Below are 23613 nucleotides of genomic sequence, written 5' to 3'. Positions count from 1 at the left end.
GCACAGGCACCCTGAGCTGCTCTGGGGCAGTGGGCAAGCTAGCCTCCTGCTTTGAATTGCCCTCTAGTGTTAGCCTTCATGAATTCCTCTCCCAACGACAGATTTTTACATAATGGCAAGTGGGTCACCAACATAAGTTATATTAACCTAAAAATAAAACAAAAAAGATTGCTCAACATTTTGAATGATCATTTTCATGTCAAAAGACTTTGTGGGATTAACAAACTAAATATCATACACCAAAAACGCAAGAGGAAATCTACATTTCTAAATAGGAAAAAATGATCAAGGTCAATAAATTTAAGGGACAATCTATGAACATTCTTGTATTTTGCATTTCCACTGGTTTCTTATATAATTTTATAAAAATATAAATTCCTGAAACAAACTCACAATATTCAAAGCCAAATCACTGTAATTACTGTGACATAGCTGGAATCAAGACCTTAATGAAAACTGAAGAGTTACTGATGTAAAAACAGAACACAGTCTACCAGTATTAATACTCTAGAAGGAATTATTCTCTCACTGCTAGTTCAAGAGTCTCCGAGTTGCATTCTAAACTGGATACAAAACAGGCACCACGCAAATAAAGATCTAGATTTTAAACCTGGCAATTCCATGAACAAAAAGTATAAGCATTTTTCTCCGAGTTTAAAATAAACTGTTGTAGCTACTTTTGAATTGATCAGAGACCCAACAAATTTATGATCTAAAAAGTACAGTTTTAATAATTAAAGTAGTATGGAGAACCCTTGCATACCATCTAGACTATTGATATCCACATCCATAACAAAGATCAGCATATGACCCCTTGTTAAAAAAAGAAAAAAAAAAAAGAAGAAAAAATAGAAAAAGAAAAACCCCACAACCCCTCACCCCCACCCCTCACCCCCCAAAACACAGGCCTGAGTCATAAAAAGCTACAATCCCTAACTAATATTCATTCTACCCGAGAACTGAAAAATATTAGTGGAATCAAGGGATCTAATACATTTAGAAAATACACATTTAACACTTGTATAACTGCTGTGCTTGCCACCAAGAGCATCATTCTCCCTTCTCCTGAAACCCTGGGAAAATCTTTTGGTTTTGGGGAGCCTGGGGGGCAAAGGACAGGCACATAAACAGAAGATAGTTATTTTTGATAAACAGTTTGTTTGTCATGTGCAAGATACTGCTGACATTGTCACCCCTGTGTCAGAGAATTCTGTTCTGCAATAGGCATTTTGTATATATATTTTGATTTAGAGACTGACTTTCTCCTAAAAGTCCTTAAAATGTGTCTCAGTGGATATGGCAATCTCCTTTCCTAATTCTTGATCTTGACCAAAATATGGAAGAGTTTATAATAGGAGGAAGCAAAGTGTATCCAGAATTACCGAAGTGACAACAGCCTCAAGACCACAGTATCTGTCCAATCTAACAAGAGCAAATTTTGCTCCAGAGTTGTACAGAAAATCTAAATCAAATGTTTTGATTTCCCAGATCCACTGTAAGTCCTGTCTTGCCCCAAATTTTCAATATATCTAAAAGTGACTTGCATTATGCTCTATTTTGCAGTAGGAAATTATCAGTTAAAATCATAACCATGCTGATAAACTTTTTTGAAAAGGTTGTGATTAAGTTCATTTTCAGATTAATATTTAGATCAACTTCTTACTATAAAAAAAAATCACTGTTAATACCAAATAAAAAGTGAATTTATGGATGAAATCATGACAATTTTTGGACTGATGTATTCAAAATAACATGAAAGGACATTTACAGTAAGTAAGAAGCATGTTCTTAAAGTTTAGTGGGTTAATGGAAAGGTGTAAATATTTTAGAGATATTTGCACATTACCAGGATTTTTAAATACTGCACAAATTAAAAAAATACAAATATTGCAGATCTCATGCTTTAAATATATTGTCTTAGTAGTGGGATTGACATTCTACTTGCATGATATTTTGTTAAAAAGCACTAATTTTCTCAAAATATTGCTGCAAAAAATTTATAATGTTATCAGAAAAAAAAAGTTCTCTGGAAAAAAAAAATCCCCCCATGCTCAGAAAAATAACTACTTTGAATATCCATGTAGTTAAAATAAATTCAAAATTAACAAAGCTAGAAATAGGGCTTATTCAAACACACTACTCAGTCAGCAATCACATCTTCATACATGCTCTCTTCTTTTCATGTTACTGTGTGAACAGCAGTCTAAACCAAGGTGGATTAATGAGCCATCAAGACAGTAGTCGAACTTTTAAGAGAACTCTGATTACATATCTCCCCCCCCCCCCGCCCCAACCAGAGCTTAAATGTATGGGTTTACAGGAATTCCTACTTAGCTTGTTGTTGAAAAAAAAAAAAAAAAAAAAAAAAAAGAGGCAATACCTTACTCTCACATATTTGGTTTTGGGTAGGAAAAACAAGTATTTAAATATCCCAAATTAGCATGTTTTAGCTATTTTTCCTAAAGACTTTATGTGTCATTTGTTCTTCTTTCCCAATTGCCTTGCAGGACCATTTTTATCAACAGGCAAGAAAAAAATGAAGTGTAATTGTATACCAGTCTGAAATCATTGCAGTATAGATGCATCATTAAATGCCTGGCCTAATAACAAAAGTTAAATGTTTATTTAGATCTAATAGCATACAGAACTCCATTTTTAAATAATATTAAGGCTGAATCTAGTTTAGACTAGCAAAATCCAGAAAATTCAGTTGTTTCAGATTTCAAAAATTGTAACAACTATGCCCAAGGTATCATAAGGTTTTCAAACAATGGCTGATTTTACATGTGTTGTAATAACAAGGCATGGGTTGCATTAATAGCTTCATATCTCTTTCAGGGAAATTATTTAAGTTGCATTTGAAAAGCAAGAGAAGTCCTTAAAGAAAGCATAAATGAGTTGACAAAGGCATCTGCAACAGCTCTTTTAGAACAGTAATAAGCATGCATTGTCAGCTATCAAATTATGATTTAGTCAACAAGGTCTGTAGAGTCTCATGTGAATACCTATATTACGAATAGTAAAAGTGACCATGAAAAGTTACACATGGGAAGCACTTCAGCAAAGAAGTCTGTACATTTTTATCTTTTCAGCCTCATTACAATTAGGTATTGCAAAACAGTTTACGAAGTTAACCATACAATTTGTAATAGCCACACCAACAATTTTTAAGGGGCCAGCACTCAGCCCTTATTCAGGCTCATCTTCCATCAAAATCATTAAGAATTTTGCCTAAATAAGTACTGCAATAGCAGAAGCTAAGAGTAAGAAAATAACCACCCCCCCCCATTTCTCCTGAAAGCTTCAACTACTCCTCGAGGCATGAAACAGCTATGCAGACTATTAAATATAGAAAAGTTCTGGAACAGAAATAATACAGGCCAAATTTCAGCATGAAAATGTTCTAGAGCTAATCAACACTTGAAAAGTGGATTTTAATGATAACTGACAAACTTGAAAGATATTTGAGCTTGTAAATGAGTAAGGTTTGCAATTAAATGCATTACTGCAAAATTCCTCCCTGGACTTTTTTTTGTTGTTTAATTTATTAAGACTTGCATCAAAGTTCAAAATATTTTAGTATCTTTTATTCATGAAAGGAAATAAAGTTTGGATCTAATAAGAACATTATTCTGCAAATCCTTATTCATGGAACTGAGTCATTAGGATTACTTGTGTATTTAAAAGTCTGCAGGATTAGGCCCTAAATTTAAAATCCCTTTGATTTACAGTTGTGAAGCAGACACTATAGTTTTTGCTGAATAAGATTCTATAAGAAATACTCTGAACTTGTGTCAGACCAAGGAACACTCCATCAAACTTTCACCTTTTAAATATGTCACAAGGGAGCCTTAGATACTTTTGCCTTGCAATATAATCCTGATTTTCATTAACAAGAATGTAATTGCTTTTGTACAGGGGGAAAAAAAACACAACACAAAATCATAGAAGTGTTTTGTGAAATCCTTATATTCTTAAGAGAACTAAAACAAACAAACAAACAAACAAACAACCCACCAGAACCAGAATTGCAGTATATTTAGAGCAGTTTCTAGACAGATTGTAAAATATTTATTTATTTAGGATCATATTAGACACGTTATCCCAACACTATAACAACATTAATAAAAATACTTTTACTGTCATTTTTAACCACAAAAAAAAAAGAGATTAAAACTTAAAGAACTATGTATTCATTAATCACAAATTGCAAAGTTTATATAAAGTTAAGTTTCACTTGTTTTCCCTAGATTCTATATTTTGTGCATTCCAAGTTTTGTTTCTGATCTGATAGTTTTCTACAGGAGGTCTTAAATACTCATAAAATTATAGCAATATATGAAAAATACATTCAGGACATTGCTTCAAATACTTCTCTAACAGAAGGTGTATTAATAGTAAAAGCTAGCAGTTCTTCAGTCATATTAGACATTAGTTACAACATCGAGGAAAGATGAAATTTACACTTCACTGGATTTGCTGGAACTTTTTCTTGATATAAATTAGCAGTTACTGTACAATCTAAAATTTTGCTTTTTAAAACTTGTCTAATATTATGGCACAATTACTTCCTACCAAAAAAATGTACTCTTGAAAACAGACAGATTTGATTAAGGATAAAAACTGGATTCCAGCTGAAAGCTGGAATTGCTAATGTCACGACATGTCCATAAAATTTGTTGTGACATAATATATTTTGCTAAAGATAAAGTTTTACATTTTTTTCTCCCCCATTTACTATTTAAACAAATTTACTCAATCCAAGCGCAGTTACTATTTTAATTTCAATTGTTTATGTAATTAGTTAGTTAAGATTATTCATATACAAGTAGATAGGTTATGATTACTTTGAATGGATTTCTCGGTTTCAGCCAAATTAGCACTTTTAGTGCAATGCAGGACTTGCAAGATGAGTGTAGTATAGTTCATATTTATTAGTATTAAGTTATTCACTTTTACCAGACAATAGTTATTTATTGACAAATATACGAAATACTTCAAATTTCTGGCTGTTCTTCTAAAGGTGGAGGGCTCTGAAAACCATTTCCCCTGTTTTCTGTTTCTTCACTTGTCAAGTAGTTAGCTTATTAATACTTTTCAGAACAGATTTTGCACATTACACTGAAATGCACTCAACTAGTTCTCTATTCTTATCTTTAAACACACCTGACAAAAAATAAAGTTACTTAAAAATAAAAACTACATCACCCATATTTTGTTTTTGGATTAGCAACATTTCAGCTGGAGTAATTGCCAAGACAAGAATATGATAACAATACTATATGGAGAATTTATATAACTTCAGTGATCAAGGCTATGGCAAACTCAGCTTTTTGTGCATACTTTGGCCACTTTATTTCCTTCTGAAGACAGCCTGTGTGAATACTTTTATTTAGTCTTTTAAAATTTACAGAGGGAGTGTGAAGAAGAATTATTTCAACAAACAAAATCTTGAACAAACCCAGCAGAACTGGCTTATTTTTAACAATCCAAAGAAGTTACATTACGATATAAATTTTTTAAAATAAAGAACATATGTAATAAGAGAAATGTTAATATAATATATACCATGCTCATGCTCCATCAACCTTCCAGAGAGAGTTTTTCAATCACAGGAGTAAGTCATTCTCCAAAATCAGCTCTCTATTGAAAGGTCGAAACCTGCAATGAAAATGTCATGTATTATAACATTTTTCCAACACCCACAGTTTCATGGTTGATCCCCAAACATAGATGTAGGTCATTGGGTTGACCCTCACATTGCCTATGCTACAGGAAACCCTAATTTTAAAAATACTTATTTTTTTAACCAAACTGACTTGATTAGGAACACCTGTGATAGGCCTCTATTATCAGAAGCCTCCTGAAACAAATCAGATTAGCATGTTTCTGCCTTCATTCTTCTCACAGAATTTTAAGAGCAAAGTAAGAGAAAGAAAAAATGGGGGGAGGGAACCACCCCTCCCCCAACCTCTCCCTCCGCCCTCAAACAGGTAAGTATAAACTACTTAACCGATGTGTGAGTGCCACTGTCATACTTCCCAAATATGCTATTGACTATTAAGTATTCAGCTTCTAGTGTTTTTCTTTAAGGAGCTTTATTTTTTTTCTCTTAAAGGCATAAGTAGTACCACTAGTGCCTTTACTAAAATATAGTTGTGTAAATATTAATTACTTTAAAACATGAAATGGAAATAGCAAAGTCATATACACTCAGAGATGAAATAAAATTAAAAAAAACCAACAAAATAAATATATTGGCCATGAGAGTAATCAGGTAAGAACAAAGTATAACTTGATAGCGGTAGTACTATCTTCAAATATCTACTGGAGGAAATAATGCATTCACAAAGCCAAATTTTTAAATTTAGTTTGCCTTTTTTTGTAATATAGACAGTACAACAAGACACACCCTATGTCTAATAAATGAGCAGCAGATGCCTAGATCAAGTCACCTGTTTACAAATATTTCCACAGATTTGCTTTCTATTCTTTAAGCATATTCCAGAAAATACTAAAAAAAAAAAAAAAAAAATCCCCACAGCTAAGGATCTATCATAAGCACCCTACTTTCATAATAAAAAGGAATTTGTCTGTATTTTCATATATTCCACACATTTCTTCTATTACACCCTTTTAAAAAAAGTTTCTGTTAATAAATCAGAAACATAAAAATGCTTCTGAAAATTTTCTCCCAATGCTTACACTGAGATTTAATACAGTTAAAGATAATATTGAAGGTGGACTTGCTTAAAACCTTTGTATATGAAAATACAAGCCTAAATAATCAATATGTGTAATTATCTTTTTTCTCAACCCAAGTCTTATTTTGTATTTTATTTAGCATGAAATAAAATTACTAGTTGCAACTAAATTCTATGTTAAAAAGTTTATTAATAATCTATTTACAGTAGATACACTCATTGCAGTTTTTGAAAACAAACTAAATAGTCAAGACTTTTTTTTTTCCCTATTTCTAGCAGTGGTTTCCTTTAGACATTAATAACGATCACTGGAAGTCACTGCTATTTTTTTCAGTTTTGAGCAATTTAACAATATCATCTTCAGTTTTAAAAGATATCTCAGGAAGCTTTTAACAAAATAAAAGCTAGATATATAATTTACATTTTCTACCGTAGATGTGTATATATGGTAATAAATGTGTGTGTGGGGGGGTCACCCTTATACACTAGCAACTGTTCATTGCCAAGATATGAGGAAGTGTTCAGGATTATATAAGATCTAGGAAACCTAGTACTCTCTGTGAAGAGAACTCATTTTTTAAAAGGTGCAATAACCCATAATTAGATGCAATATTAAAGTAAAAAATTGCCAGACTTATAGCTGCATTAGAGCTCAAGTTCTGTTATGCCACTGCAATCTTCATGCAAGCCTGCTGGAAGTTCTCACGCAACAATTAACAAAGTTAAGAATAAAATTATTCCTCAGTTATTGTACCATCAACTCTCTAGTGGATAAGAGATATCCCAAAGTTTCTTTTAGTAGAACTGGAGTCTTCTTAAAAATTAAAATAAAGGGTTAAAAAAACAAAAATCAATATAGACCTCTCCTTAAGCCCTATTAAAACAAAGGCAGAAACTTTTATACTTAGCTAGTTCTAACCACTTCTGAAATTGCCTACTATCCAAAAATCAAGATTTTTTTCAAGAACTAGATTCCTTTTAAAACCTAACTTATCTTTCTTGTTGTGTGTTAAAACACCAGTTACCTAAAAATTCTACAGAACTCATGCCAACAACTCACAAAATAAAATTGCAAAGCAATATTTTCACTCAGAAAAAAAGTTACAGGAGACTTGTGGCTACCCATCTCTACTCTGTCTCTTGCCCCCTTAATATTTGTGGGGCATATCATCATTATTTCTATCTTAAAAGTACATTGCTAGTTCAATTAAAAAAAAAAAAAAAGCTGTGTGAGAAGACCCACAGAGAACTATCTACAAAAGTAATTTAGGCAGCCTGTTCAAACAAAATATTCTAAGCATTACTGTTAATGGAAAAGATTATAATTTTTGAGCTCAGGTTCCAATGTTAGATATCAACTGTTTAAAAATTTGTAATAACATATGTATGGAAATATCTATAGAGATACTTATTGGTGTGAAGTTAGTTATTTTTATTTTTAAGACATTTACCATAAAAATCATTTTCTGCTTGTACACAAAAGGCTACAATTTCATTCCCTATTGCTTTCACAGACAGTCAAAACAAGTCCAAGATGCGCTCTCCTTTCGACAATTTGTAATGAATGTAAATTACAGGAATGACTAGCAACGGGCTTTTGGGGGTGGGGGAACGATTATATCTGAGAAGCTGAATACCTGCAGCATATTCATAGAATACAGTGGTAAGTTTCCCAGTTCTTCTCTATATGTTTAGTAGTTTATTGCTTCCCAATTGAAATAACAAAAAATAGTAAGTTCCCATAAAAGAAATGCTAGCTGTTAAGTGACTACTTTTTACATAAAGAAAGGTAGTGTGCTTGTATATACTTAAAAGTGTTACAGAAAAGTGTAGATACACCTGTTAGGATGGCTTTTGACATTCAAGATGGATGAGATGTGCACCTTCCCTACAGTGATCACAGGCAGGGTGTACACGGACAGGTACTGTGTATGCAGTTCCAATTGTACTTAACTACAAAATTTGTCTTATTAGTATAAGGATAATTAAGCAAAGAAAGGCTATAACTTCAAAGCAAAATTTCTTGTGTGATACCACTTTCCGATGGAATAGTGTATATAGCCTCAGTTCCACTAGCTAAGAAAAAACAAAACAAACAAAAAAACCCCCACACCCCACACTGTAATATCTTGTTATCTAAGTCTATATAAAGTCTACCTTTAAAATACTACTACAGTATGTTTCCTATGTAATACTACTGTAATTCATGCAAAAGTCATATATACACATACTCGCATTTTCAAATTACTGTTATTTTTGAAAATTAAAAATTTCAAAGTCACTTCAAGCTTCAGTAGATTTATATTTATAAAAGGAAAGGATATAGCTTGGAAACGTTCAGTAATTTTTTTTTTTTTTTAAAGAGGACAACTGAAGTTTATTTGGATGTTTTTCTGAGAATCAAGACAAGAGATCAAACTGAAAAGAAAAAAAATTAAAAAATAATATATTTACTATGCTACATGGTATACCTAAGCAATATTGTACTAGTCATATAACTTTAACTTTCATTTATCGATATAATGTAAATACATACATTTAGATCTTTAAGTTCATTTGATATTTCCTCTGAATGTAACTTTTCCAGGGCCAAGTAACCCCAGTTAATGTTTGACATTTTAACTAAGGTGAAAAATGCAAGCAGTTCTACAAGGGTCTATTTAAGCTACATGATTTTTCTCAAATACCTCAAAATAAGGGTATATCAAATATAAGAAAGTAAAAACTACTTAGCATCCACCATATATTGATATTAGATTGCTTACTGCTTTCATTTTAGCCACACCCACCTTTATGTAATTGTAAAATATGGGAATAGTGCAGCTGAGAAATAAAAAAGCTAAAAAGAACAGTTGTTTGATATAGTCAAATATGTACTAAGCACAGATTTTAATTAAAATGAAAAATAGGCATAAATTGCATGCTATTCAACATGGTTGTCAAATAGTGGGGGGGAGTATACGCACCTGTACAGTACTGACTTAAAATTTTTTTCTAAATTAACTATGAGTCGGGACAGTTATTTCCTTGAAAGTGAAAGTCAGTGTTTGTAAGTTTACTTCCACTGTTGAATAGTGTAAATCTTTACAAATACTGATATTTCAAAGTATACACAGCTACAACAAAACAGCTTTGTACACATTCCCACACTAACTGTTAAAAATGTTTCCTAAAACAGTCTGAGAATAATGATGTGAATCTAAAGAAATAAGTGCTAAATTTCAACAGGATCTTACTAGTATCGCAATTTCAGAGATTAAGCTGAATTTTCTAGTTGTGAGGACAGAAAGGTAATAAACCGTAGAGACAATCGAAGCAGCTATTCCTAGGGAAAAGGGACTGAAAAAAGTGCAATTTGTGTGTTAGATCAAAAGAACACAAGGAAACCTTAAGGATTCAAGGCAGGAAAATCTCCTTGCACTATTGTGTTTCTGCGTTACACAGAAAATACCTTGAATCACAATCCAGTCACCATGCTGGAAACACTAAGTTTTGCATTTCACTTTAAGGCTACAGGCTTTCAGCCATGTACACAGAAATCTTTTGTACAGCACTTCTGCACCCCAACTCCTCGCTACGTCCCTCCTACGTGACTCGGTTAACTCGTTATTCTCGGGGGCGAGGGCGCTCGGCCCGGCGCGGCGCAGCGCAGCGGAGGGATGTGCGGGGGGAGGGGAGCGGAGCGCGGCGCGGCGCGGAGCGGCGACCCGGTCCAACCTCCGCGCCCAGCGCCGCGGCCCCGCAGCCAATCACGGGGGCAGCCGGGCCGGTCCGCGCTGCACGGGCGCCTCGGCGGGGCCCGATGCCGCCTGCCTTGCGCATCCTACGCTCCCGCCGGCTCCGCGGGAGTCCCGAGCGCCCGGGGATCAAACAGCGTTTGGGAAAACGTCCACCCGCCTTCCTGCCTCGGAAAAAGCCCTCGGCGGCCGAAAGTGAATAGGGAAGTAGGAAGAGGAATAAAAAGTAGCGCTAGGAATCGCGCCTGGGAGAGCGCCCGATGGCCTGGCAGCCGCTGCGCGCGTAGCGCTCGCTCTCTGCGGCTCGCCCGCCCCGCGGCGCGTTATTATCCCTGCCTGCGCTCCCGCTCCCACCGAGCCGCCGCTGCAACAAAAAGATGTCTTGTGTGCGCGCAACTCCGAGAGGCGAGCGCCCACGCCGCATCCAGTCCCGAGGGGGTTAAACGGCGTCGTGGAGGAAAAGGCACAGTGTCACATATTATGTGTGTGCAGCGGGGTAATCGCTTATCAGATGCGCTGCGAGAGTGATTTCATTGCATATCACAATAAGCACGATCACGCTTATAAGCTACGAAAGACAGAGCTGCTGGCCACCGAGAAATGACATAGAAACAGCCACCAAAAAATAGCTAAGCCAATGACAAATAGCGACCCGGGTGACAGAGACAGAGAATTTTGTAGGCGGAGAAGAGGAGGTGAATGGCCAGATCTGATCACAGTATTAGGCTGGGCTATCTGCGGGGAGGGTATTTACTCATTTTTGGGGTGTGTGGGAGGAGAGGAAAACACCTACAAATAACTGGCACAATTCAAATGGCCTCGGATTATGTCCCCCACTCTAGTGCAGGAAGGAAACTCGCGTTTTAACGCTAAGAGGGAAAAAAAAAAAACAAAAAAAAACCCAGCCCAGCCCTGTGCAATACGCGATTAACAGCACTTTGGTCCTTCGTTAATACCCAAAGGGACAGAGATGATAAATGTGATAGCATGTGGCACCATAACCGTCACCCAGGTTTCTGTTAAAGGAGGCTCCGATATCGTGACACGGGAAATTAAGCGCTTAAGTGGGAGGTGGAGAAAGCGCTTAAACGGAGAAGTTAATCTGCTAACACGGAAAGGAAACAAGCCGAGAAAAAAAAGCGAAGGTTGTCCTCTTATTTTGGAGGGGGGGGGAAGGGAGGGGGAAGAGCGAAGGGGCATTAATCCGGGTTACGAAAACACGGGGAGGAAGGAGGTGGCGGGGGGGGGGGGAGAAGGGGCGATGTGCATGTAAGTGGGGAAGTCATCCTGGCTGCTGCAGAGCCGGGAAGCAGGAGCCGCCGTGTCCCGAGCGCTGCCCCGAGATTTCCACGGCGGAGAGGCGGCGGAGAAGGCGGGCGGGGGAAGGGAAGGAAGGGGGATCGGAGGGCAGCCTGTCATGTCATGTCACGGGAGAGCGGGGCGCACACCGGGGTCGGGGCCGCCGCGCGACCCCCCGCTCCGGCCGCCCCGCGCCTCCCGCCCGCCCCCGCGCCGCGCTCCCCGGGGGCGGGCGGCCGGCGGGGGGAAGCGGCGCTCCCCGGATCCCCGCTCCGGCCAGATGCTCCCCGCCACCGCCACCGCCGCCGCCGCCGCCCCGGGGGAGCGCAGTTACCTGCCGGAGGACACGCCGCTCCCGCCCGCTCCCACCCTTCGGGGGCTGAGGGAAGCGAGTGACAGATCCGCCCGCGAGCCCACGGCGAGACCTGCCGCCGTCGCCTCCGGGAGCCCCCCGCTGCCGCCCCCCGCGCTCCTGGGGGGGGAGCTCTTCCCGGCGGCGGCGGGACCCCGGGACCCCGGCTGCCGGCGACGGGCGGCCCCCGCCCGTCTGGCGCCCCTTGCCCCAGCCGCGCCCGGTCCCTCCGGCTCTTACCGCCTCTGCGGGTGGCGGCACCCGCTCCAGAGCGCGGCGGCGGTAGCGGCGGCGAGGGGAAGAGAGAGGGCGGGAGACGGGCGACTTTCAGCAGCGGCCAGGGCCACGGCGGGCGGCCCCGCGGGCTGTGGCTCCCCCGCGGCAGCGATGCGATCGGGCATCACTCGAAAATGGCGCCGAAAGAGCAGGGCTCTTCATTCAAATTCGTTAGAGCCAGCCCCGCTGCCCCGGGGTATGCCGGGAAGGGAGGGGGGCGCGCGGGGGGAGAGCCGCTCGGGCTGAGGCAGCGCTACGGACACGGCGCTCGCTGTCAATGCCGCCCCTCCCCCCCGCTCGCAGCCTGCGCGCGCTCCACGCCCTCCCCGCTAGCGCGCGCTCCCGCGCTCGCAACCCAACTGCCGCTAATGGGGGGGGGGGAGGAGGAGAGGGGGGAGAGGGAGGAAATGTCACCCAGCGTCCCGGCCCGCGGGGGAGAGGCGGTGTGGTAGAGATGTGTGTGAGGGAGAGAGACCACCGCCAGCCCCGCGGACTTGTCAAGGTAAAGGCGGCTGCGGGGGGGGGGGGGGAGCGCGTTTGGGAAGGTAGGGAAGGAAACCGCCGGGGGGAGGGGGGCGTGCGCGAAAGGACCTGAGAAAAATACGGCCCGCGCCCCCCGCCCCCCCCGCGGCTCCCCCGGCCCGGCCCGCGCCGCGCCGCGCACCCCGCCGAGGGCGGCGGGTTTGAAGCGCTCGGCGCTCGCCCGCGGGGCCCGATCCCGCGCTGGCAACCGCCGCTCCGCTCCGCTCCCCTCCCCCCCCGCCGCCTCCCGCCGCACCGGCTGCGGGCCGGCCCGCTCCACCCCCGGCCCCCCCCCCCCCCCGGCTCCGCATACCGAAGCCGAGCGCGGCTGTGTAGGCGCATCTCGGGGCAGATTGGGCCCAGAGTGCCTTACACTGGTCATTTGAAAAAAAATACCTCCCTGAGTAACTTGACGGAGCGAGGTTCAGCTTTGGAAGGATTCGCTTTGCCTTTTCACAATACTTAGAAGCGGCCGTGAACTTTCATTTTCATGCCCCCCCCCCTTCTCCCCCACTCCGAGTTTTGACTTATCATAAGGTACCTGATAGTTTGGTTAGTGTTTCTATCCCCATTTCACAGATGGGGAAATCGAGATGGAGGTTGTGAGTTGCTCAAAGCCACGGAGGAAAGGCAGATTACAGTGCAGCTCAAACCACTAGTCTGCACTTGACTTTTGACTGTTGAAGGATTCTTTCCTTTGAGCTCTCCTCAGCCTGTGCGGACCCCTGGTTTTGTGGAGAGACCTAAGGCATCAGTGCAAACAGCTCCTCAAAATTTTTAACTGGAATTTTTATCTAATATGCTCTAAAAAAAAAAAAAGAAAAGCAGTAAATAGCAGAGGCCGCAGACTTGCAAACTGCTGTTGCCATGACTTGGAGAAGATTTTCAAAAGTACATAATGAGATTCTAGGAGTTCTCTTCCCATTGACTTTGAAAATCTTCCCCTCACATATTTGAGCTAGTCCTGTTAAATTCAGCTGGACTACTTACAGTCAAATGTTTGCAGGCTCAGGGCCTAATGTTGCTAATGATTCCACTGCTCACTTCTACGGCTGCTTAGTCAAAAATATAAGCAAAACAAGCTCTGTAGGGAGAGGTAATCTCTCTCTCTCTCTCTCTCTCTCTCTCTCTCTCTCTCTTTTTTTTTTTTTTTTTTTTTACCAACTGACACAGTTGGAGAAAACAGCAACAAGCTTTTGGGCTCAGAAAGCTTAGACCATCATGGCTACGAAAACTGAACTAGTCAGAAAAAATGCAGTTCTGGAACTCTTTAGTGAAACAGCAAGGCGAAACAACATGTAAGTAATCACACAGCTAATATTATGTATTTATGTTGTTATATTTTCCTCAGGTTTGAGATGTTGTTCAAGAAACTAATTTTTATTTTTTTAAAACGAGTTCTCTGTGAAAATTAGCCAGCAGAAAACCTTAAGTACATAAGAATTTTATGCTAAAAAGGAGAAATTATAAATGATTTGCAGTATATTTACATTTTCACTCTTACTTTATTAAAATTAGTATGAGTGAAAATTTCAAAAAGTGTGCATTTGAACTGAGAAGAATGATAGTAAATATCTTCTAAATTTTTTTCTGAAGGTTGTGTGCATGTGAAAACAGGACTTTGCAGTAGAAATATCAATGAAAGCAATAAAGGAAAATATAAATTTATAATGTTACCCTACCACTTCTCTATATTTAGATTATGTATAGTTTTGCCCTAAAATAATTCTAGTCATTATTTTTCATCTGAATAACCATTTAATCTGACCATAATATAGAAATAAGATACAGAAGATAGAATGTCAGTCTGGACTTGATATTCTGTTATCTGACTCACACTGTTGTCCTCTGAAACATAATTTCTATGGTTTCATTAAGATTTTTAATGAAAGTGCTATTTTTGCATCCCCTAATAGCCATTAGTTGCTCTCAGATTCAGATTCCATACCTAATGCACATAGGCCTCAATTCTTTATAGGCTGAAATATGTATCATTATGTATGAGCACACTGACTAGTCCTATTCATTGTTATGTTCTTCTATTTCAGACTTAAGCTAATAGTTGTATTACACAATCATTTTTTGTCTCAGTATATTACTTATAACTGCACAAAACAGAACCTAATGCAATAGTCTTGATTTGCCAGATTCTTCCATTCATATCACTGGGACTTAATTTCTATAATGTACAATTATATTAATTTAAAGATCAGGATGGTTAAATATTTAACTAGCAGAACAAGTAAGAAAGTTAGGCAATTGCTATATTATAAAAATCCATGCAATATGAGGTGGGTATTGCATTCTCTGGCTGTAGCATCTGGGTGAAGATCATCAGCTTGTTTCCTCAGTGACTAGTGAAGCCAAAAAGTCACAGCGGGAACACAGCGGAGGACGGAACGGAGAGGAGAGGGATTCTGAGCTTCACCAAAAGTGATGTCAATTCTTTAGATCAAATTTCCATTCCAAATAACCCGGGCTCATCAGAATGGTGGAAGTCTTATCCGCTATGGTAGTAAATGTGAGATTAAGTTGCATTTTCTATAATGGATTCCTTTCCTCATTCAGTGCTCATTACAGCACTACCTGAGCACCTTCTATTAGTACATGTCTTCTGTCACAGATTCTTCTCCTCGGAGAGTGTCATTACATTGTCAGCAAATCATCTAATATTGTAATAAGTGACTTGACAAACATTTGTCATGTTTTCTGTTCTCTTCTCTTGCTGCCAGAGGAAGGAACATGCGCAGATGAATTTTCAGTTTATTTTATCTGTCTTTTTTTCCATATACGTGTTATGTATTTATGTTAGTGAGGCAAGGTCAAAGAAATGTGTTTTGTTTTTCAAGCAAAATGTGGTTAGGTTTCTGATGGCCCTTGGCTCCTAGGCAAATTCATTCCATAGACTTGAACCAGCCCCTGAGAAAGTTCTGTGTGTAAAAAAGATAACTTTTTTCCCCTTGTTGTACAGGTTCTCTTGCGTCAGAAGGGGGAAACTGTTGACCACAGGATGTGATCTAGAGACCTAGGCGTTTCTTCAGGGACTGTGGATTTAGGCCCTCTAGCATCCTGAGACCCTGAATTTGTAACTGACAATTGTAAAGAAAATCAGTATAGAGCGGAAGAGAGGGACTTACAATAACCTACATTGCTGAGATGACACCCCTCAGCTTCCTGTACTTGGAGTTTACTACGTGCAGCAGACTTCATACTCGGGTATACTGAATTGCCTGGGTCCAGTTGAGAGGCTGCCGAAACAAAGCAAGATTCTTATCTGCCAAAGTGATGCAGAAACTGATAGCTAATCAGGGATGGTTAGAAAGTTGGAGGCTGTCTTCTGACTCAGGCACACATTACTTTACAGATTACCTAGCTATATGCTTTTTAAGGCTTGTTTTACAACCACGAGGATTAGAGAAATTTCTTGTAATGAAAACTGGCATTTTGTCATTACTGTGTATCTTTTTAGTCAGATTCTTTGGTTTGCCTGGGTATTTGCCTATTATTCCGTTACCTTCACCTGGTCCAGTCCCTAGTCAGTTCAGGCCAACTGGAGAGCACCAAGATACAGCCAGTATGTAGCAATTATAATAATCTTTTCAATATTTGCACAGTCTACATATCATTTTGGTATTCTGTGTTGGTATGGCATGATACGTGCATACTGCCACTGGGAATTCCATATTTTTTAGTACTCTTTTTTTCCTAATTTGAGCCTTACCTTGCTCTTGATGCTCATCCTGACTTCTGTACTAGATCGTCAGCCTCATTATAGAATCATCTAAGCCTCCAATCAGGCGCCTTCTAAAAGTTTGATATCAAGTGAAGTTTAAAATTTCAGTTTAATAAATCTTGTAACTGCAGTTGAATGTCCTGTTTCACTTGTAAGTTTTCTACTTTATTCTGTAGCCATTCAGGCTCTGATTTACCCTAACAAATACAGGATTGCAATTATCATGGCAATTTCAGTTTGGTAGCAATGATAGTGGTTGTAATCTAGAAAGAACTGTACAGGATTTACTATTGTACAGTGGTTAAGACTGCAATAGCAGTGAAAACAGAGTTCTGAATTTGCCAGTATAGACCTGATTTAAGGATGCTTCTCTTGGCAGTAAGGACCGCGAGAAATATGTGTTGGAATGGGACTTACATCTGCTTTATTAAATTTCCTATAAACTTCTAGATGAAAAAACTGTAGCAAATTTTTACTGTTACCTACCTCTTGATTTTTCAAAAGCCAACTTTCAGTTTAATTTTTTCAGCCTTTATAATAAGCATTTTAGAATAAAGACTAATGTAATAGCCAAAAAGGTTGGATTTACTATATTTACATTCAGATCTTACAATATTGTGACTCTAACATAGCTCTAGGCCTGCCTTATAATAATGAACCTATCACTCTTTTCTGGGGATTTAAGAAAGATTCAATTATTGTTAAACTTAAATTTCCTGGTAAAGTTTTGCTAAAATGGCCTAACTGTAACTTCTAAATGTTTTAATATTTTGGGGGATTTAATGGTTGTGAAAAGTGCTGGCTCGGCATCTGTGAAAACTGAAGCCCATTCTTTATTCATGGATTAATTACAGCAGAGCAGTTGCCAAGTGATCTTCTCCACAGTGCCCATGAACTTCAGCCTTGAACTGAAGAGGATTCATCAAATGGTGAGAAAATAGTGTAGTTGCCATGATTATTAAGTTATTGAGGGGATGTGCTATTATTTTTTACACCTAGTATTGATTCTGCTATTTAATAGGTATCAAAATTAGATTTTCATAGGGTAATTGCTGGGGCCATAACCTCATTTCTATCCCTCCCCCCAGTATTTTAGTTGTTAATTTCTCAAGCTTTGTTATCTTCTTAGTTGTCCTTGACTTTTCAAAAATAATTGTTAGTGATGCACTGAATTCATTAGCTAATTTCTCTATTACTTAATTTAGCCTTAGTCCTATGCATGTGCTTAACTCTTCACATGAATAGTTTCAGTGATAGCACTGCTCAGAGGAGTAAAGCTCAGATATGTGGAACTGTTTGAAAGATTGATGCTTAAACTTTGCAGGTATGTATGTCTGCATTTAAATGAAATTAATGCAGGAGTGAGGGATCTGTAAATGTTGTAGCTATCATTAATTTGTTTGGGGATTTTTTGCTGTTCAATTTATTTCTTTTAAGACAGCTTGATGTAAGCTGTTCATTTGCTTCTTTAGCTTCCCAATTTCTGGAAATATTTGAAATGTGAGCTTCAAAACATTTATAAAGTTTTAGTAATGCTCATAATACTCCTGAGAAGAACAAAACATTATCTCATTTACCTGTTTTATGAAAAGGTGAATGAATCTATAGAAAAACTAATTCTGTTTCTAACATACTATCTTAAGCAGTTCTTGAATCTTTTATTCTACCTCCCCACCATCATTAAGTATTGATTCTTAAGTGTATGGATTTTTTTTAAGCATACATCTTAAAAACAGGGAGTTTGATTTTTATGGTTTTTTTCATGAATGTAAAGGATGGAATATCTGCACACACACACGTATGTACGTACTTATGTACGTATAAAGAATATAGTGGTTGAGTGCTGATATCAGCTTCCTGGTCATTTAGATAGGTAACAACTTAAAGTAATGGCGCATAGAATGATCCATAGTTCAGGAGATGGATCACAATGACCAGAAGCTCACAGGACCCTGAGGGATGTCCCAGACCTTTTTTGGTTCACTTAGCAATCTGAGTGGCTCAACTTTTCTTTTCCTTTAGTAACTGTATTGTAGAGTAAGGAATAAAAGGGAAAGAACCTTACTAGCAGCTTATGATTTCCACATTTCCTCCTATCTCTATGGTTGTTACCATAGAGATTGGAACACTGGAGATTAACCCTCTCCCAGCTATTTACCAAATTGGGTTTGGAGGTACAAGTGTGTTTAAACATGCAGAAAAGATGGTGAGTCCATTATACTAATAACTCGGCTACATCCTGTGTTAAGAATTCCTTTAGTACTGTTATCAACCACTGAACTAATTTAACCTTTGCCAGAGTTATTTACCATTTAGTGTATTAAAAATAAGATTTAAAACTTAAGCCAAAAAGAAGCACTAGATTTCAGGCAGAGTGCTTTGAGATATAACCCAGAGGTCATTTATTTCTAATGCAGAGTCAACAGTCTGCTTCTTTCTTCTTTCTCAGCTGCTTTTTCTTTAGTTTTGTTTTTTGAGACCTGATTCTTCAATTAAGTTAACGTTACGCACTTAATTATTTACATTCTGCTTCAGTAAACAGTTAAGCTTGTATGTAAATCACAATACTTGCATGAGTATGGCCTGTGAAAGAAGACTGAATCCAACTTAGTCCCTTGCATCTTGTGCTTGAGTTTGCCTTGCTGATAACCAATAGGCTGGATTCAGACCAGAGCCAAAGTGTGAGTCAGCATATAAACAGAGTAGGGAGTCGGGGCTTGGATTTGAATGCATACTTGGTAGTACAGACATACTGAATGATTACAAGATGACTTAAATTTGTTTTTAATTGCAGCACTTTTTTAGCTGTTTTGCTGAGCTGAGTTTAAAATCTGTATATGCTTAAAGTTAAGCACAGGCTTAAAAGGTTTTCTTTAAACATATTTGGAATTGATATAATTTTTTTACTTCAATAGAAGAAGAGATAGGCCAGTGCTGAACCATTCTGAAAATCCCATTCTCAGTGCTCTGCTAAGAAGATAATTTTGTTTCTGTTATTCCATATCCTTTTCTGTTAAATCACTTTCACTTCCCTGACTCTTCTCACGCACATTGTTTCCTGCTAACCTTTCCTCTAATGTCCAGTATTCTATTAACTTTTCCACACTGACTATTCTTTGTCTCTCTTCTTTTTATGGGAGTTTTGGAGAGGTCATTACACCTTTCCAGGTATTTTTCCTTCTTTCATCAGTTGCTGGAATCCAGCAGCAAATAAAACCCTTTGATTTCAACTATGCCTCTTTTGCGAGAGACACAAATCAAAATTTATTGTTAGAGCAATGGAAAAGGGAAGACTAGCACTGCAGGTGTAATTTATGAGAAAGGGAAATATGCATAATATTAAAAATTATTCCCTAAATTAGGATATCAGGATCCAGGCACTAGGATCAGGATTTTAAGGTAATTCTTTAATAAACATTATTCTTATTAAAAAAAAAAAAAGTCAAAGTATACTGAATAGATTCATTAAGCTTGGTATCACTGTTCTTTTCCTGAAATACATATCACTGAACTTTTCTTAAGGCTTGGGAGATACAGCATGGAATTGGAAGAGAAGCAGGGATCTGCATGAAGGGCAGTCAACTGCAGCCTTGGTAAGATGAAAAAAGTACATTTTTGTATGTATCAAATTGTATTTCTCTTAAATTTTCACTGTTATGAAGTGGCACATATTCAGGGTCCTGTGCACAGCGGCATAACAAAGCCAGCTTTATTGAAACAGATCCTACGTTCTCTGGATTAATTTGTGCTATCACCACGTAAAAATCTATATTCTCTTATAGATGAGTTTGTGATGTGACTCCTGAATGAAAACAGTAAGTGACATAAAAATCATTAGTTATTTTCACAGTGATCATGCCCAATTTCTGAACAAAATGAGATATACAGGATCGTGCTGTCAGCCTCCTAATAACTTTTGAATCCACTGGTTAATTTCAGCTGCATTGAGGGACAGAGGTCACAAAGACACGTTTCTACAGTTTGAGTGAAATTTAGCAGCTGGGCATGGGAAGGGGACTCAGATTAGTGCCCGCAGGGTAGAAAAAGCTGCAGCACAGACTCAGAAATTTTCTATTCTGTTCAACCTGTTGACTTGCCAGTCAGCATGTTTCATTGGCCTGCCAGTCAGGGCACAAGTAGTTCAGATCTAGCCACATTGAGCTGCCTTTTGATCCCCCTAATAGTCAGAAGTTGGGGTATTGTGCAGGAATTTAGGGAAATCTGTTTGGAAGGGAAAGGGAAAGCAACTGGGGTAGCGTCTGCTTTGGATTACTGCAGAAGTGTGTTTGAGGCACATACAACAGGTTGATAGTTTTTTTTTTTTTTTTAAGTCCTACTAGGAGCCATGAAACAGCTTGTTTTTGGTAGGGTCTCCTAGTCTCCCAAACCACTTGCTAATCCTTCAGTTTTATGGTCGTCTCCATACCTGAATTAGATGCACCTTTTTCCTGTCCACATCAGAGAAGGGAACTGTTGCAGGCAGCTTTAGTGTTTCATTTCTTTGATTGTTTGGATGTCAGCAGCTGAGCTATTTGTTAGACTGTCAAATTTGTAAAACTGTGTTTTCAGCTCTCCCCAGAAACTAGCTGTAATTTGGACTGCAGCTTTAGGTCTCTGACCCATCCTACAACCTACACTCTTGGAACTGTGCAGGAAGCATGCATTGTATTCCCATTAACTTCCTTTGTGAAGAAAGGTGTGGAGCCTGTCTGTCAAAGAGACAGAAAACAATATTAGGGTCTGGCTGCATAAAGTTACCACATTCCATTGCATCTTGGGAAAATGCTAAATTTGTAGCTGCATAATCCTGGACTCCAGGAAAACTGATTGTTCTGAAGGGTTTGATCTGTTCATTCTTCTCAGGCAGTGAGAAATGGGCAGATTACACTTGTCAGAAGGACTGGTTCATTCACTTTGCAGGCTCAGGTAGGCAGCACTAAATTGGCAGGTGTTTGTTTAATGTTTTTGAATTTTCTGTGTAACCTTAGACAGGGGCTCAAGATCTCACATAAGACTTTTTAAACAAAGTTCAGATTCGACAGCACTGTTCTTCAGAAATAGCTGAATTTCTTAGAACAGAAAACTAAGACTCATGCATATAAAATGTAAATCAAAAAAACCCCACTGTAATAACTATTAAGACAACTGCTGTGAAATTTGTCATAATGTCTGAAATGTGCATTTCAAATTATTTATCCTCCTGCACAGTTGAAAACTATCAACCTGGCAAGGAGCAGAAAACTGATACTATTCTCAAAATTATGCTTATTTTCATGTTTGTTTTCATGTTTCACAAAATTAAAGCCAGTAAGGGAACAACTGGCAATTCAAACAAACAAAAATGTTCCATCTGTATGGGACCTTTGGCTCTTCTGCTAGATTCTTAAATCCTTTGGTCTTAATTTTTTAGAACAATATAGATATTTCTGTAATGGTATATATATTAAAAGAATGAAGAAATGTCTTCTGCAGGATTCTAGGATCTAGTGGCAGTTTTTATAATCTTTATCACCGGTACCTCTTGCACAGTGCCACCAGTTAAATATTATTTCATGGATCCCATGGCTATCCTGTCTTTAAATGGTTTATAATACATAAAACATTGTAACTGATGATATTTTCCATGTAAAGATCAACATACATATGTTTTTAAAAAGAACAGTAAGGTCAAATCCTAAATGTTAAGTTTTGTGTGAACAGTGAAGTACTGATGTATACTAGCTTAGTATTATATTTTGTGCTTTCTGAATTTTAAATGATGATCATTAAGAGCTTAAATTTAGCAAATAGTTAATGATAGTTGATTTTCATAAGGTTTTTGTTTAAAAAAAGCTGACACATTTTAATCTAAAAGTGACTAATGCTGAACTACTTTTTATCATGTATTGTCAAAGATCTATGATCTATGTATGCTGCTGTATGTGGTCAGATCCTTTCACCATCATGAAGACCTCATTAAATTCACATGCCTGTGCTATCTCAGAAATGGGTGTTGTTGGACAGCTTTTAAGCAGCCTTAAACTAAACAGCTGCTTGCATAGCAGACCAAAGAAACTAGGATAATTAATTTCTGGAAGAAAATAATTAAAAATACATCTAAATTAATATTTAAATACATATCAGTAAAAGCTCCCATAATGTCCTGTCACAACATAAAATTTCTAAGCAATTTTAAGCCAACATTTTTGTAAAAAAGGAACTAGAAATTCCTATAAATAATATGCAGTTTGAAAATGTACGGAACTTCTTTATTATGTGCTAAATGCTACAATAAAACAAGGTATCAGAAGGTTTTGCTGCAGATTACTAACTTAATTTCTTTTATCCCAATATTTTTGCAGGTGTGTGGAGGAGCAGGTCCTGTTCTCACTGTTGCTGCTCCCACATAGGTGGGCTCTGTAACTGATCATGTGTGGGTAGGGCCCTATTGAAATTAAGGAGATTCTGCAATAGTGCAGGGTTCTGTTTGTGAAAATTCAGTTGCAAGATCAGGACCCTACTGTGACTCCTTACTGTGCATACTGTCACTGTATCATTGATTGTGCTGGAACCTGCCTTATGGGATAATGTAAGTCCTGCTTTTCCTCCAAATGTATTTCAGACATGAAATAACCCTAAAACATTTCTGATTAGAAAATTAATATCATTTACATGCATTCTTTTAATTATGTTTTCTTGGCAGTACCAAATAATATATTCCTCAAAACTTCTTAATGGCACTGAGGCTTTGTGGATAGTTGGTCACATGATGAGAAAATTCAGCTGTAAGTACACTGAAATGATTGAATTTTTCAATAGTTAGTCTTTTCTGATATTCCTGTACAGCTAAGGATAAAAAAGGTGAATTGAGAGGTTTGACTTGTATGTGACTTCAGTTTTTTTTAGAAAATATATACAATATCTCCAGTAGGGATTTCATTTTTCTCGAGTAATTTACCGTGTGAACCTGAAGTCCAGCAGTACTGCTGTTAGGTAGGGAATATTAAATTG

At 38.5% G+C, this 23613-nt stretch overlaps 2 long non-coding RNA genes across 11 annotated transcripts in view; one reads left to right on the top strand and one right to left on the bottom strand.

Moving 5' to 3' along the window:
• Nucleotides 1–23613, bottom strand: part of LOC106489221 (uncharacterized) — a 65314-nt gene that overhangs the window by 1506 nt on the left and 40195 nt on the right. Inside the window, exons 3-4 of one of the 3 annotated variants that reach the window (XR_010883516.1) lie at nt 13432–13615; nt 5569–5661 (exon numbers count right to left, since the gene is read on the bottom strand). This is a non-coding gene — a long non-coding RNA (uncharacterized lncRNA). Of the gene's footprint in view, nt 1–5568; nt 5662–12332; nt 12570–13431; nt 13616–23613 lie in introns of those variants that run through there. The other 2 variants (XR_010883514.1, XR_001293358.2) reach the window with 2 other exon arrangements.
• LOC106489220 (uncharacterized) overlaps nt 12767–23613 on the top strand; it is an 85852-nt gene continuing 75005 nt past the window's right edge. For 5 of the 8 annotated variants that reach the window (XR_010883507.1, XR_010883508.1, XR_010883505.1 and 2 more), the window contains exons 1-5: nt 12767–12870; nt 14064–14188; nt 17478–17552; nt 20146–20216; nt 22965–23387. This is a non-coding gene — a long non-coding RNA (uncharacterized lncRNA). Of the gene's footprint in view, nt 12871–14063; nt 14189–17477; nt 17553–19985; nt 20023–20145; nt 20217–21486; nt 21550–22964; nt 23388–23613 lie in introns of all 8 variants that reach the window. The other 3 variants (XR_010883506.1, XR_010883512.1, XR_010883509.1) reach the window with 3 other exon arrangements.

This window comes from Apteryx mantelli, chromosome 1, assembly GCF_036417845.1.
Source record: "Apteryx mantelli isolate bAptMan1 chromosome 1, bAptMan1.hap1, whole genome shotgun sequence".
Lineage (NCBI taxonomy): Eukaryota > Metazoa > Chordata > Aves > Apterygiformes > Apterygidae > Apteryx > Apteryx mantelli.
Note: the sequence above shows the minus strand (reverse complement) of the source record. Positions and strands in the feature narration are given on the sequence as shown.